This window comes from Gorilla gorilla, chromosome 1 (genome assembly GCF_029281585.2).
Source record: "Gorilla gorilla gorilla isolate KB3781 chromosome 1, NHGRI_mGorGor1-v2.1_pri, whole genome shotgun sequence".
NCBI classification, from domain to species: Eukaryota; Metazoa; Chordata; class Mammalia; order Primates; family Hominidae; genus Gorilla; species Gorilla gorilla.
In genome coordinates, this window is record NC_073224.2 from 50231194 (window position 1) to 50247620 (window position 16427).

The 16427-nt window shown below is 43.5% G+C and overlaps 1 protein-coding gene across 1 annotated transcript in view; it reads right to left on the reverse strand.

The window, feature by feature from the left end:
- Nucleotides 1-16427, reverse strand: part of RASSF5 (Ras association domain family member 5) — an 83929-nt gene that overhangs the window by 61752 nt on the left and 5750 nt on the right. The gene's annotated exons all lie outside the window — the stretch shown is intronic.

Here is a 16427-nt window from a genome sequence, read left to right on the forward strand (position 1 = left end):
CCCCTGCCCTACATATGCTGCACAGCTTCCCCTATTATCAGCATCCCCCACCAGAGTGGTACATTTGTCACAACTGATGAACCTACACTGATTCATCATGATCTCCAGAGTCCATAGTTTACATTAGGGTTCACTCTTGGTGCTGTACATTCTATGGCTGTGGACACATGTATAATGACATACACCCACCATTATAGCATCAGGCAGGGTAGTTTCACTGCCCTAAAAACCTGCTGTGCTCTGCCTATTTATCCCTTCTTCCTCTCTAACCCTGGCAACCCCTGATCTTTTAACTGTTTCCATAGATTTATCTTTTCCAGAATATCATATAGTTGGAATCATAAGATATGTAGCCAATTTTCAGATTGGCTCTTTCACTTAGTACTATGCATTCACTTAGTATTATCTCTGTCTTTTTTTTTAATTAAAAAAATTGTGGGTACATAGTAGCTATATATATATATATTTATGAGGCTCCTTGTCTTTTCATGGCTTGACAACTCATTTCTTCTTATTGGTGAATAACATTCCGTTATCTGGATGACCATAGTTTATTAATCTCTTCATTTACTGAAGGACATCTTGGTTGCTTCCAAATTTTGGCAACTCTGAATAAAGTTGCTATAAACAACTTTATTCAGGTTATTTTGTGGACATAAGTTTTTAACTCATTGGGTCTACTCCTATTTTAGGGATAGGGAAATTGAGACTTGAAGAGATAAATGACCTTTGGCAGCCTCGTAGCTGCCGAGCAGCAGGGTGGAGAGTGAAGATGCATCACGCCTGGCTGCTCCACAGCCCATTCCTCAGAACCGTCCCCTCCACTTGTTCCTGGTCCCTACTCTGCACTGCTTGAGGCCAGGGATGGGCTTCACTGGGGATGGGAGTCAGGGTGGCCCAAGGCCAGAAAGAGCCTGGGTTGAAGGGATTTGGGCAAGGAGTGCCTTTTCCCTCTGTCCTGGCAGGGAGCAGGGAGAGTACCCCACCTGAGGCTTCTGTCCTGTCTTTGGAGGGCCTGGGATGTGCCACTTCACAGCTCTCCTCCAAGCTCAACCAAGCCACTCAGCCTTGGAGGCTGCCAGCATCCTGGGAGTTTCTGAAGCCACCCATACTGTCTGCCTGCTCTGAATTGGTCCTCCATCCATAACCCCTTTGTCTCTGGAACACCATATCTGCGAGACTTGGAACCACCCAGACAGCAGCCAAAGGTTCCTGTCCTGAGCTCTCAGGACAATTTCACCAGAAAGGCCAGCACTTCAGCCAAGTTCAGGCTCCACAAGACAGCAGGCTCTCAGCCTTCCCCACTCAAAGAGGCCCAGCCTCTGCAAACCCCCTCCCTATGACACCAAAATGGACGCCAAGTTCCCAGCACCAACTGCCTCACAGATTGGCACCAGAGCGCACCCACTTACCAGCCATACATCAGAAATCCTTACCCAGATGGTGTGATCCCTTGAAACACACTGCTTAACATGTGTGATAGAGGTCTTAGAGAATGGGTGGAAAAGATGGAACACTCAGTCGGGTGCTGGGGCGTGCAATGAATCTGGACTCTGGAGTCACATGAATCAGGGTTTGAGCCTGAGCCCTCCCTCTAACTGGGTATGAGACACCTGGACAATTAACCTCAGTTAACTATGGAATTTAGTTAGCCTCAATTTCCTCAACTGCAAATGGCGGTGGTAGTATCTTTCTTGCCAGCAAATTTGTTGCCAAAATTAGAGAGTATGTATGCAAAGCATCCAACGGCACCTGGCATATGGTAGGTGCTCAATAAATGGCAGCTGTCATTTTCAACGCTGTGAGATGCCTGAGTCCACCCAGCTTCCTGTGGACTCAGCATGTGATGCCAGCCAAAAACCCTCTCAATTTTCAGGTCCTCTTCTAACGTATTAGGGTAAGAAGAACTGTGCAACTTTCCTGCTCATCTGAGTTCCTCCCACCTGCTCCCACTTCCCTCCAACTTCTGCCTTTAATGGGTTCAGAGGAGTAAGGCAGGGGGGCTGGAAGGATAGGTCATGTTGGTGAATGGGAAGGCGGAGAGACTGTGATAGTCAAGCCTGGAGGTCTGCAGCCATTGCCAAAATCAACATGATTATAAGTTTTTCAAACTCCTGGCTAAACTCCTAGTGAGGCTGGCAGCAAGGGAATGGAAACTCCCCACTCCAAGGGTCAGGCAGCCAGGTCAGGACATCTGCATCCTTATGTTTCCAGGAAGGAGGCGAAGCCCAGCCCTCTTTAGACCACTTACTGTAGTTCCTTGATTTAGAGGACAGACCACCCTGGGGGCATTCAGCATCCTGCAGCCCAGCCCGGAGGGCCTGGAGGCTCCCTCCCTCCACACAACCCCAGCCCCAACTCCAACACACACACACACACACACACACACACACACACACACACACACACACACACACACACAGACACACACAGTGCCAGAAAGCAAGCCAGGAAGCAAACAGGAAAGGTCAATGTAATGGTAAGACGAGTGTCCTGCAACTCTAAGGTCAGAGATGGCCAGCCCCTCATGTGGACAGGCAAGATGGGCAGCTGACACGCAGGGGCTGTCGTCTCTGTGAGAACAGCCAAGAGGGGATGCGCCTGAGCAATCTCCAGTTTGGTTCAGATGCTGAGTTCCCATGTAAAAGAGTGGGTCGGGGTTGAGGGCTTTATGGAAGCAGGTTCCTCCAAGGCCGGTGAGAGGGGAAAGTGCTGGACAGGTAGGGTGAAGCTGGGAGCCTCTGCTGAACTGAGGCACAGGAAAGAGAGCCAAAGACCACCCCAAGATCCTGGTCTTTACTCTTTTCCAAAATGACTGTATCAGTTTTCTGTGTGGCAGGGCTGGATGGGATTGACATACACTTTTGAGCGACCATTTTGTACTAAAGGGAAAGGCATAAGATCTGCTCAGTTGTTGCTCAGACACCAAAGCAGATATTAAAATTCTCTCTGGGGCCCTCAAGGTAGCTCACGCCTGTAATCCCAGCACTGTGGGAGGCTGAGGCAGGAGGATTGCTTGAGGCCAGAAATTTGGGACCAGCCTGGGCAACATAACAAAACAATTAAAACAATTTTGTTTTGTTTTGTTTTGTTTTTGTAAAACAGCTCTCCAAAACAATTAAAACCTTAGTGGGGTGGGGGATGATGTGTGCCTGTTGGCCCAGCTACTCAGGTGGGTGAGGTGAGAGGATGGCTCAAGCCCAGGAGTTCAAGCTTGTAATGAGCTATGATCGGTCCATTGTACTCCAGCCTAGGGGACACAGTAAGACCCTATCTCTAAAAAATAAGAAAAATTCTTTCTGGAACCTGGGTCCCTGGATCTAATGTATCAGTGATTTATCCTCCAAGCCACATTCCCAGGCAGGCTGGATGTGTCCCCTGTGCCCTCCTCCCAAACACACCCAACCTGCCTGGCAGAAGTTGGGCGCCCCGGTTGGCCTGCAGGGGCACCATCCTGTCTCACGTGGGTGGGTGTGGGTGGGTGTGCCTCTCGGGCAGGCACATTAATCATCCATCTCCAACACAACCATACATCCCTAGGCTGAAAACATCAACAAAAGGAAGGTACTGTGGCCAGGCCAGGCTGGGTGTGTTGAAGTAGGGGTGTCTTGGGAGGAGTGGGCAGAGGAAGAGAGGGCAGGATAGTTCACAACAAGTTCAGACAAATGATGCAGGAAGTAAGAGGAGCGCCTGCCAGGCACCCAGGACAAGGGAGACAGGCCTGACCCCTGGCACCTTCTCCACATGGCCTGTTCCCACAACTTTGTTCTTTGGGGGTGCTGTAGCCTGAAGCATGTCCCCACTCTGCCCTGGGCATGTGTGTGTGTGTGTGTGTGTGTGTGTGTATGTGTGCATGTGTATTATAAACAAATGTAATGGTGTTGAGCCATTTTTAGCAATCCGTGCTTTCAACTATAGACTGTATTAACTGACTCCCTGCTAGGACAAGTGAGAGCTCTCCCTCCCATCTCTTCTGCCCCATCCCCTATTTTTTATATATAGATAATATATAATATATTAAAACATATTATATATAATATATATTATACATAATATATAATATATATTTTATATATTATACATAATATATTTTATATGTATTTTATATATAAACATATATGCACTCCAGCCTGGATGACAGAGCAAGACTCTGTCTCAAAAAAAACCATATATATATTTATATACATAATATATATAAATATATTACGTAGTATATATAATATATATAAAATGTATTATATATGGTATATATATAATATATATAAAATGTACTATATATGGTATATATAATATATATAAAATGTATTATATATGGTATATATAATATATATAAAATGTATTATATATGGTATATATATAATATATATAAAATGTCTTATATATGGTATATATATAATATATATAAAATGTCTTATATATGGTATATATATAAAATGTATTATATATGGCATATATATAATATATAAAAAATATATTATATGGTATATATAATATATATAAAATATATTATATGGTATATATTATATATAAAATATATTATATATGGTATATATAATATATAAAATATAAAATATATTATATATTAATATATATAATATATTATATATGGTGTATACATAATATATTATATATAATATATATGGTGTATATATATAATATATATAAATATATATTTATATATTTATATATTACATATATTTATATATTATATTTATATATATTTATATATTATATATATTTACATGTAAAATATATCATATATGGTATATATAAAATATATCATATATGGTATATATATAAAATATATCATATATGGTATACATACAATATATAAAATATATCATATGGTATACATATAATATATAAAATATATCATATATGGTATATATATAATATATATAAAATATATCATATATGGTATATATATAATATATATAAAATATATCATATATGGTATATATATAATATATATAAAATATATCATATATGGTATATATATAATATATATAAAATATATCATATATGGCATATATAATATATAAAATATATCGTATATGGCATATATAATATATATAAAATATATCGTATATGGCATATATAATATATATAAAGTATATCGTATATGGCATATATAATATATATAAAGTATATCGTATATGGCATATATAATATATATAAAGTATATCGTATATGGCATATATAATATATATAAAGTATATCGTATATGGTATATATAATATATATAAAGTATATCATATATGGTATATATAATATATAAAGTATATCGTATATGGTATATATAATATATATAAAGTATATCGTATATGGTATATATAATATATATAAAGTATATCGTATATGGTATATATAATATATATAAAGTATATCGTATATGGTATATATAATATATATAAAATATATCGTATATGGTATATATAGTATATATAAAATATATCGTATATGGTATATATAGTATATATAAAATATATCGTATATGGTATATATATTATATATAAAATATATCACATATGGTATATATAATATATAAAATATATCACATATGGTATATATATTATATATAAAATATATCACATATGGTACATGAAAAATATATATAAAATATATAATATATAATATATGAAATATATAATATATGAAATATATAATATATAATATATGAAATATATAATATATAAAATATATAATATATAATATATAATATATATAATATATAATATATAATATATAATATATAAAATATAAAATATAATATATAATATATAATATATAATATATAATATATATAATATATATAATATATAATATATAATATGTATAATATATATAATATATAATATATAATATATAATATATAATATATAATATATAATATATATAATATATAATATATAATATATAATATATAATATATAATATATAAAATATATAATGTAATATATAAAATATATTATATATAATATATAATATGTAATATATAAAATATATTATATATAATATATAATATGTAATATATAAAATATATAATATATAATATATAATATTTAGATTTATATAAATTTTATATAATATAATATTTATATTATATAAATTTTATATAATATAATATTATATTATATAAAATTTATATAATATAAATATTATATTATATAAAATTTATATAATATTTATATTATATAAATTTTATATAATATTTATATTATATAAAATTTATGTAATATAATATTTATATTATATAAAATTTATATAATATAATATTTATATTATATATAAATATATATTTATATATTATATATTATATAATACATATAAAATATATAATATATAAATATATATTTTATATATATATATGGGGTTTTTTTTGAGACGGAGTCTTGCTCTGTCACCCAGGCTGGAGTGCAGTGGCACAATCTCTGCTCACCACAACCTCCACCTCCCAGTTTCAAGCAATTCTCCTGCCTCAGCCTCCCAAGTAGCTGGGACTACAGGTGCCCACCACCATGCCTGGCTAATTTTTGTATTTTTAGTAGGGTAGGGTTTCACCATGTTGGCCAGGCTAGTCTTGAACTCCTGACCTCAGGTGGTCTGCCCACCTCAGTCTCCCAAAGTGCTGGGATTACAGATGAGCCACCACGCCTGGAATATATTTTTTGATACATCCAATGTTTATAACATTTCTATTGTTTTAACCAGAGCCCACTGTTGTCTAAAATTAGCTTTACTTTTAAATTAGCTTTACTTTTAAATGAATCTAGTCATCTTACAATAGCTAAACCATTTTAAATTTTTTTAATTTTAATTCATTTTTGGCTTGACTACATTTTAGGGGGTTCTTTGTAATTTTTATATACATTATGTTTCCTGATGATGCTGTATGCCCCTTTAAGAGATGCACCTCTATTTGACTGACCTTCTTATACCATGGCACTGTGGCCTCATGCAGTACAGCTTGTTGATGACAGTGATGGCCAGGAGAAAATGTGGAAGGAGCAGAAAGAGGCGGGAAAGTCTGCAGGCCCTCAGTGCACATCACAGAGCAGCCCTGAGAATGCCCCCTTGGCCAAGAATGGTAAGAGGCAATCTATTTTGGGAGGAAGTGTAAAAGTAAATGGTTTGGGGGAGGGTGCTGGGGCGAGTAAGCCAAATGGACCTCATTCCTCAGTGAATGTGAGAGATTTGTCACCTGGACCCTCTGACACCACATCAGAAAACGCTCACGCTGCATTTAGGGTATGGCCATGCAGTGAGAAGTGCAAAGACACAGCATAGTTTTTGAACAGGGCAATTAAATTATGTGTGACCATCAGGACACAGGTACTCAGAGACACACAGGGAGAGAGCTAAACCTTTTTCTACGGTTCCGTCTCCCCTCTTTCCACATCTACCCAGCTCCTAACCAGTTGTTCATTTGTGCATGCGTGGCCTGCATTCACTCACCATGTGCTGACTGAGGGCCTCCCATAGCTCACTGTTACAAAGTACAGGCAGTCACAACCAAGATTGTGTGTGACAGGAAGAAGTGTATGAAAGGATTAGAGAGAGAGAGAGAGACAGAGCTCAGTAAAGATATATACTGGTTTGATCATCACCACGGGAAAAAAGAAATCCTATTGCCAGGCACCTTAAGAAAAAAAAAATAATTTAAAACACTGTAGGCAGTTGGGTTTAAGGGAACTCAACAAATAGCAACAAGCCCATGGTATCCAAAGCCAGTGTGGAGCTGCCAGATACCCTCTCGGCCCCAGGCCTGCTCAGGAGGGGCCCCTCCTCTAGGCATGTGTCACTCTGCTCTGGGTGTAAGAGAGACAAAGCAGCAGAGGTCCCCCAGCCCTGGGCTCTGGGACCCCTCACCCATCCCTGGGCCCCTGAGAAGACAGACGGAGGACCCTGGGTAGCTGACAAAGGATTTGGGCTCTAGAAGTGAGGGGCACATACGGAAAGAGAAGGGGAGGGTTGTTTTTGTTTGCTGGTGTTTCTGTTTTTAAGGCAGACAATCATCTCTGAGAAGGGGCAAAGGGCAGCCTAGCCTCTTGTTAGCCTGGAGTATATTTGTGGTAGTATGCCACAGACCCCAAAGATAAGGACAGCCAAATAGGATTACAAGGAGACCTGGCTGGGCATATGCAAACTGCAAGATGGCAGATGAAGTTCATGCAGAAATACAGATATGAATGCACCGCAGGTATGCCCAGTTCTAGTGCCAGGAGGTCACAGGAGGCCAGGAGCAGGCAGGTTCAGTCTATCATGGGACAACCAGGCTACTACATCCAACTGGTTTTTCCACACCTGCTTTGATGTCACTTGCAGCTATTCAAAGTGCCAATCATCAACTGGGCAAAAGCAGGCTTTTTTGCAGTGGGAAGGAAAGTAAATAGATTATGTCAGAGGACCTCTCTGCTGGAGACACACAAAGGCTTCTTTACAGCTGCATCGCTGCAGCCAGGACCACCAGAGACTTCTGGAGAGACCCAGGCCTATTTCCCACAGACCCCCCTAGCAGCCTTTTAAAATGACATATGACTTGCTCCTTGGCGACATGCTTGCTTAGCTCCTAAAGATACCCGGTGGGCTAATCTAGCTCTGCCTGTTAATTATGTGATGTGGTAAACTCAATGATAGGAATTTTTCCAGGGAAAGTGTTTGTGAGTTTATGTCTCTCCTCTACTTTTACCTGGGCAACCTTCAAGTCCTATCTCTCCCACTGAGATGCAGGCAGTCCACCCTGGTCCAGGTACAATGGAGGGGCAGACAGCCGTGCTGCAGGCTTGTCCCAATGACCCACGGGGAGCAGTTAGGAAAAGTCTTCCTGGGAGCACTCAGCAACAGCAGCTCCCAGTGCAGGGCTTTCTATGCACCAAACATGGTTTCAGCTCTTTGACATTTAATTTACCCCACACCAGTCTGAGGTTGAGATTTCTGCCCTATCCTATACTTGGAAAAATGAGGCTCAGAGAGGTTAATCTGTAGGAGGAGCCACAGCCAGAAAGTGGTAACTCCAGGATCCTGACTCAAGGCAGCCTGGCTCCAAGCCTGTTTTCTTTTCTCTTTTTTTTTTTTTTTTTTTTTTTTTTGAGATGGAGTCTCGCTTTGTCAACTGGGCTGGAGTGCAGTGGCGCGATTTCGGCTTACTGTGACCTCCGCCTCCCGGATTCAAGCAATTCTCCTGCCTCAGCCTCCCGAGTAGCTGGGATTACAGGTGCCCATCTCCTTGCCCAGCTAATTTTTCTATTTTTAGTAGAGACGGGGTTTCGCCATGTTAGCCAGGCTGGTCTCGAACTCCTGACCTCAGGTGATCTGCCTGCCTTGGCCTCCCAAAGTGCTGGGATTACAGGCGTGAGCCACCGCGCCCGGCCACCAAACCCATTTTCTTAAATGCCACCCTCCAGGCTGCTCATGGAGTCTTGCGAGTGAGATGAGGATATTCCAGATGTCCACAGTCTGCAGTCCACCTTTCCCATCATCTTGAGCATCCTGTCTTCTCCCCTCCCCTTTTGGCAATGAAGCCCAAATGCTAACACAAGTTAAGCAAGCCCATCATAGCCACAGTGCAGTATGTGCCCTGACCTTAATGCTGCCACTTCAGGCCTGATTGATTTTACTTAAATCTATAACTCCTTGGAGTGAATAGCAAAGGAGCAAGGAAATGATCTGCTGAATAATTCTTAAAGAGAGAGTAAGGGAGGGGGAAAGAGAGGATGAATACCAACTTGCTCGTGAGCATTTAAATTGAGCAACTCGGTGTCCAATTCTCTTCTCAGTGAAGGTCACAGTATGTATTAGGATATTGATGAGGATAAATTATTCAGGCTGGCTAAGAAATATTTGTCTCCAAATGGGGATTAGGGCTAGTTCAATTAAAATTCCCACTTCTCAAGAGGTAAAGCCTTAATCAGAAAAATCGCATTTTTCATAGTCAAGATCCTATTTTTAAAAATCTGCTTCCAAAACTTAGTCCAGAGACGGCACTTCATTTTAGTCCCATCCCTATGACTTAGTGTGGTGACCTGCCTAAGATCCCCACTGATTATTGAAAGTATATGAGAGAAGTATAGAGAAAAATGGGGACGGGGGCCCCAAGAAAAGTATGTATGCTCCAAAGAGTGCCAACCGTTAAAGAGAAGCAGGTTCCAGACCCAGCCAGATGGCAATGACCTTTAACAAGGGGCCTTACTTGTCTGAGCTATCTCATCTGTGAAACAGAATAATCCCCTTCCCATTCCCACCACACCAGGATCTGGAGGGAATAAATGATATTAAAAGCAAACAAACGTAAATGCTCTGAGTGTTTAGCAGAGAGTGCTACAGAAATGTAAGATGCTGTGGACAGCATGAGACAGTGGAAGGAATCCAAGGCTGGAAGGCAGGTGCCCAGGGTTCCTAGTCCTGGCACTGCCACCAGCAGGGCCTTTTGTTGGTCCCAGCTTCCTTTCATTGGAAAAGGGGCATGGGATGACCTAAGATCCTATGATGATTTGGATTGCTGTTGTCTCTGCCTCTTATCTTTCACTCACCACTATGCCGTCCAGTTATCCTTCTTCAGGCGAGGACTGTTCTTGCCCTAATTAGTGCTCAGGAGAGGAATCAGTGGTCTGGCCACTTCCTGAGGCCGGGACTCCTGTCAGCTGTGCTCCACCCAGCAGCCTTCAGCCCCATGCAGCCTGCACCTTCACTAACTCTGAAGGTGAGAAGCCTTTGCCTGGGAAACACCATGGCTCCCAGGTCCTCAGAAGGCTGACTCAGCAACTTGGCAGGGTCTGAAGGGCTACAGGATAGGCAGAATGGAAAACAGTGGCCATCCGAGATACCCATATTCTGCCAGCTCAGGGACCCTGATTAAGATGACCGCTTGGCCCTAATTCTCAGCCAATAAAAAGTTGTTAAAATCCACTACCCACTCAAGGCCTCCAAAACAGGCAGACCATGTCCTTTGGATCTGGCTGTTCAACCCATACCAGGCAAGGTGACAGCACCTGTGCCTTTGTCCTTGCGGAGTCAGGAGGGCCAAGGAGTGGTGCTGAGCTCAGCACTAAACAGCAGACTGCCAGAAAAATCCTGTACTCCTTTTCTATGGGAGAGGCCAGTAGCAGAGGCCTCAGAACCCAAGCTCCCCCAATCAGATTGGCTTAGACCTACCCCGAGCCCTCCGGGCCCCGTTGCGGAACCTCTGCAGGATCTGGTGCTTTTTGGAGACCGAGCGGCTCTTCGGGAGCCTGCAGAAGAGCCGCTGGAGCTGAGCAGTGACCGTCCCAAAGCAAGCAGCGGTTGCCTTCTCCTCCTGGCCCTCGGTCATCTCAGCGCCAGAGATCAATAGCTTTTCTCCAGGCTTGGCGTCAGGGGTGGAGTGCCGGGTGGGGGAGGGCTCCGGGGAGGGCCCTGGGCCTCGCATGACCCGGACAGTCACCTGGACCCTCAGGCTCTGGTACCCTCACCGACTGACGATGCCTTCTGTCTCTGCACTGAGGTCCTTTCCTCTCCACCTCCCCCAATGGAAAACTTTCTATTCCTGGGGCTTTTAGCTTGATAAGATAAAAATGCCCCCACCAAACAGGCTGCAGGGAAGAGCCTGCCCCGAGCCTCACTTCTCAGTCGCGCCTGTGAGTCTGAAAATCAATGTCTCCAAAGTTTCAGACGACAGAAGTGATCGGTTACCTCACACCACGTGCCCAGCCCAGGAGCTCGTTAATGGATTTCTTTGGGGATGGTGGATTACTAATGCTTCACCAGCTGTACGGGCTCCTAAGGGACAAACTGGGGCTAATTCACATCCTCCCATGCTAAGCCCAGGGTGGGGGAGGGGCCCATAAGGAGGTGGTGTTGCTTTAAGAGGGTCAGGCCATTAATTTATCTGAGACTAGATACCTGAGCAGAACAGGATGCGACCCTATGGGTGTGGGGTGGTGAGAAAAGATCAGTCTGTCACAAAAGGGCAGAAATATTGTTCTCTTGCCCCAAAACAGTACTCACAGGTGTTCTCTCACTCTGACTCCCAGAAGCTGCCAAGCCCTAGTAGAAAAGTTCTGGGAGGCCCTGTTGCCCAGTCCAAGACAGAAGACTGGCACCAGACAGGCAGCAGAGCCTTCCAGAAAAGCCACTAGAGAGGGGTGCCCCTCCCAGGCTGCCCAGAGATGACAGGACTCACCTGCCAACCACCAGCGGGGACCAGTTTAACATGAAGGAGGGACACTTGTTCTTTTTTCTTTTTTTTTGAGACAGGATCTTGCTCTGTTGTCCAGGTTGGAGTGCAATGGTCCAATCATGGCTCACTGCAGCCTCGACCTCCTGGGCTCAAGTGATTCTCCCACCCCCCAGCATGTAGCTGGGACTACAGGTGGGCACCACCACACCCAGCTAATTTTTATAGTTTTTGTAGGGGTGGGGGGGGTCTCACCATGTTCCCCAGGCTGGTCTCGAACTCCTGGACTCAAGAGATCATCCTGCCTCAGTCTCCCAAAGTGCTGGGATTACAGGGGTGAAGCCTCCATGCCCAGCAGGGACACCTATCCCTTTACCAGAGGAAATCCACCTCAGAGGACTCACACACTTGCAGAATCTCTGGTGGAAGATGCACTTACACGTCTGTGCTCAGATGCCACCCTTCCTCAGTTGCGGACTGATTCTTTCTCCGTAATGCTTCCTCAGGGAGAAGGGAGCTGCCCATGGCCTTTGTTGTGGCCCTCTCTAGTTTACCAAGCAACCTCTGTACCAGAAGAAGGGCATAAGCAAGTCAGGGTCCCGAAATGACACTTGGGACCATCAAGCAAGGGGTGGGGGCCAAGTTCCTTGCCCCGCTGGTCCTTGCACCCAAGATCTCCAAGAGGGCCTAGGAAGTCCTACCTGGCTGAGCACAGGCAAGGGCTCATTCCCATCCCCGCCCTCAAAGAAGAGAACACAGGGCTGCTGGGGGAACTTTAAAATATGAGTCACGGCCAGGCGTGGTGGCTGATGCCCGTAATCCCAGCGCTTTGGGAGGCCGAGGCAGGCGGATCACAAGGTCAGGAGATTGAGACCATCCTGGCTAACACGGTGAATCCCCATCTCTACTAAAAATACAAAAAAATTAGCCGGGTGTGGTGGCACGCACCTGTAGTTCCAGCTACTCAAGAGGCTGAGGCAGGAGAATCACTTGAACCCAGGAGGCAGAGGTTGCGGTGAGCCGAGATTGCACCACTGCACTCCAGTCTGGGCGACAGAACGAGACTCCATCTCAAAAAAAAAAAAAAAGTCACGTGTAATGCGGGGAAATCCCTTCCGAATGCCCCGTTTGGGCTTCAGAATATGCTGACCTCACTTCTCTTTTCTCCTCATCACTGAGCTGTTCTTTGACAGGTTAAGCCATTGGGAAAGACAACAGGAAAGAACTGGCAGAGTCTGGAGATGGGGCTTTCAGAAGCTCTAGGATCTTCATTCCTGACCTTTGGAAAACTAGATAGATTTTTCTACTGTAATGATGGTCTGGGAGGAGCACTACCTAGAGACAGGGAAATGCCTGCAATGACCTCTTGCTGTCTCTGACATCTAAGCAATGACTCAATGACCTCCATGCTGGAGGCAAGTTCAGCCATGGCCCAGCATAATTTGAAGCAACAACCTTCACCATCTTACTTGCTGGGGTACAATATATTATCACCCTATTTTATATAAAGGTACCTCCAGATGGCTTTTAAAAAACACTCATCACTAGGGTAGACATTCATGGACAATATGCTGAACCTTTTCTCTCAAAACTCTCATGTTACAGCTGGAATCTGTTGTTCCAGTTGAATAATAAGGCATCTCTGAGGTTTTTTTTTGAGGTGGGGGAGGTTAATACTTTCTTCAGATGCAAAAAATAATCCACATAATTCTTTCAGCAGAAACCACCAAGTCTCCAACTTCCATTCAACTTGGATAGAAAAAACACCCTCCTGCAAATCAGCAAGAAAAGTAAGCAATGGTACCTGTTCCCAAATGAGAGACGGACCTGGAGAAATACATAGAGAGTCAGAGCTGGCTTGGGGGTGGGAGGTTTCCCCAGATGTATTTTTTTCTCATGGGGCCACATCACTGCCTGACATTAGAGCCAGAGGTCCATTAGGCAACTTCAGATTATTGTCCAGTCCCTATCCATCTCTTCCTCACCCCAGCTGTCCCCTCTAGGATCCAGTCTGTTAATTTCACTTTGGTTCCTGACTAGTCCTGTGTCATGAACTCTGAGAGCTGGGCCATGGCAAGAAGGAGGAGAGGAACAGAAAAAGATCCTCCACCTGCATTTCCAGGCCCACCCCCTACACACCCTGAACACCTACGGGGTGAGGTGGGAGCGGGGAGAGACACACTTATTTCTTTCATCTTAGGATTTGGAAAAACTTCACCCTTTGTCTAAAGATCTCATGATTTGCACATGGTGATGATCAATTTAGAAACTGATTGTTGAAAATTGGCTTAAGTGGAGCCAACTCTCAATTACCTGGCCCTGGCTGATTCTCTAGCTCGTATAGGGCTCACCTCCCTTTTTTATCCTGTACCTCCTTTTTTGGACATTTCAGCATTCACTGGCAGAAGGGCAGCAGATGAATAAGTAAACTCAACTAACTTGCGTGATCAATGATATTAGCCTAAGGCAAAATGCCATGCTGGGTTCTGGTGCTGGCTTTGCTACTAATGATCTGGGTTATCTTAGTGAAGTCATTTGACTTCCCTGAATGCTGTGTTTCCTCATCTATGAGATGGCCCTGATTACATCAGCTCTACCGACAAAACAAGAGAATTGCAATCCTGACAGAGGCAGTGCACATCAAACGGCCTTAGTGACAGCCAAGTGCAACAAAAGTTATTTCTGCTCCCACAGTTTCTTTGCCATTCTCAACTCTTCCTATTCCATGTGAATATTCTCATCCTAGCAGGTTCGCAGATGCCAGCTTGTATCTTCAGCAAACACAATGATAATTCTTTTCGAGCTCTAGCATCCAGTAGAAACAAAACATAAAAGGATTTTAAAAAAAATAAGAACATCACTCTTCTTTTTGGCCTGACTTTCATGAACCTGGAGTCTGATTTCTTAAAGGTCTACGTAAGCCAAGTTTTAATTTTCTAGCAGCCCCAGCCAATGGCCATTGCAGATGTCTAAATAAGACCTGCCCCACCCTGGAAATACGTTTGTTCGAAAAACAGGAATGGGGAGCAGAAGGTGGCACATAGGCCCTCCACTGAAGAATAAACCTGTCACAGGTAAGTGTCATACTCAGCCATCCACTCACCTGCTCAGTGCCACACAAAAATGAACAGACTACTCTTTCCAACAGCACCCCTCTTATAGACCCTCAGCACGCACATCTTGCATTCCCCCCGACCCCTCTGCCCCATGCCCTCAAATGGGGCCAGGGCAGTAGTTATAGGTAGGAAAATCCGAAAGAAAATCTAGAACCTGCTACAATTCCCAGGGGTCACCAGACTCCTCAGCCAAAGTGGGGCATTCTCCTCTGGGAGGCTGGACACATGCTACCATGCCAGGAGGGACCCCACTGCTCTTCCTCCTTCCTCTCCAAAAAGGGTAAAAAAAGAGAATCAAACCTCAAAGATTTCCCAATGGGTACATCTCTCACAAACCTTTGTGTACTCTAGGAACCACAGGCATGCTAGAACAGGCCCGGCATGGCCTTGTGGGCCACTTCAGCCAAAGACCACACCATGGAGAGTTCTTGGGGTCTACCAGGCTCTGCCCGAGTCTCCTCAGCATAGTTATGAGTGCTTCAGAAAAAACTCAGAAGTCACTTCCCCAGGTGTGAGTCAAGATAGTCTTGACCTTGGGGTGGGGCAACCCATGACTGCTCCCAAGCCCCGACCTTATTCCACTTAAACCAGTGCCCCCAGGGAACCCAGCCTTCTGCCTGGTCTAACATCATCACCTCAGCCTCCTCGCTGTTTCCCCTAAGCCCCAAAACTGGCTCTGTTCCCCTTCCGACCCTGAGATCCAGCCCGGAACATGTGGAGAAAGGCTTGCCAAAACTCTTGGAAAAAAACTGAAAATGACTAAATGCAAAACCATCTCCCCAGTCAGGCCCAGCCTTCCCAGCTGCCGCCAGCCCTTCCCCACCCAGCCATGGAGAGTCAGAACAGAGCCCTGCGGGAGGGGCAGGTGCCCAGAGTCAGCAGAGACAGAGCGAGACCCTGCAGGGAGGCAGAAAGCATCCTGCCACCAGCACAGACCCAGGTCTGCAAGCTTGTGAGAAGGAGATCGTACCAGCTGCTGCTGACTGAGCCCCAGGAACATGGTTCCCTCAGAAGGGCTGGGGGTGGGGAGCTTGCATGCTTTGCACACCCACAAATACTCACCCACCCAAGAATACTCACCTTGCCATCTGAGGAATGCGAACAGGAAGGGCCTCTGGTGAGGCCAGAGATGTGTTTACAGGTTCCTCAGCAGCCTTCAT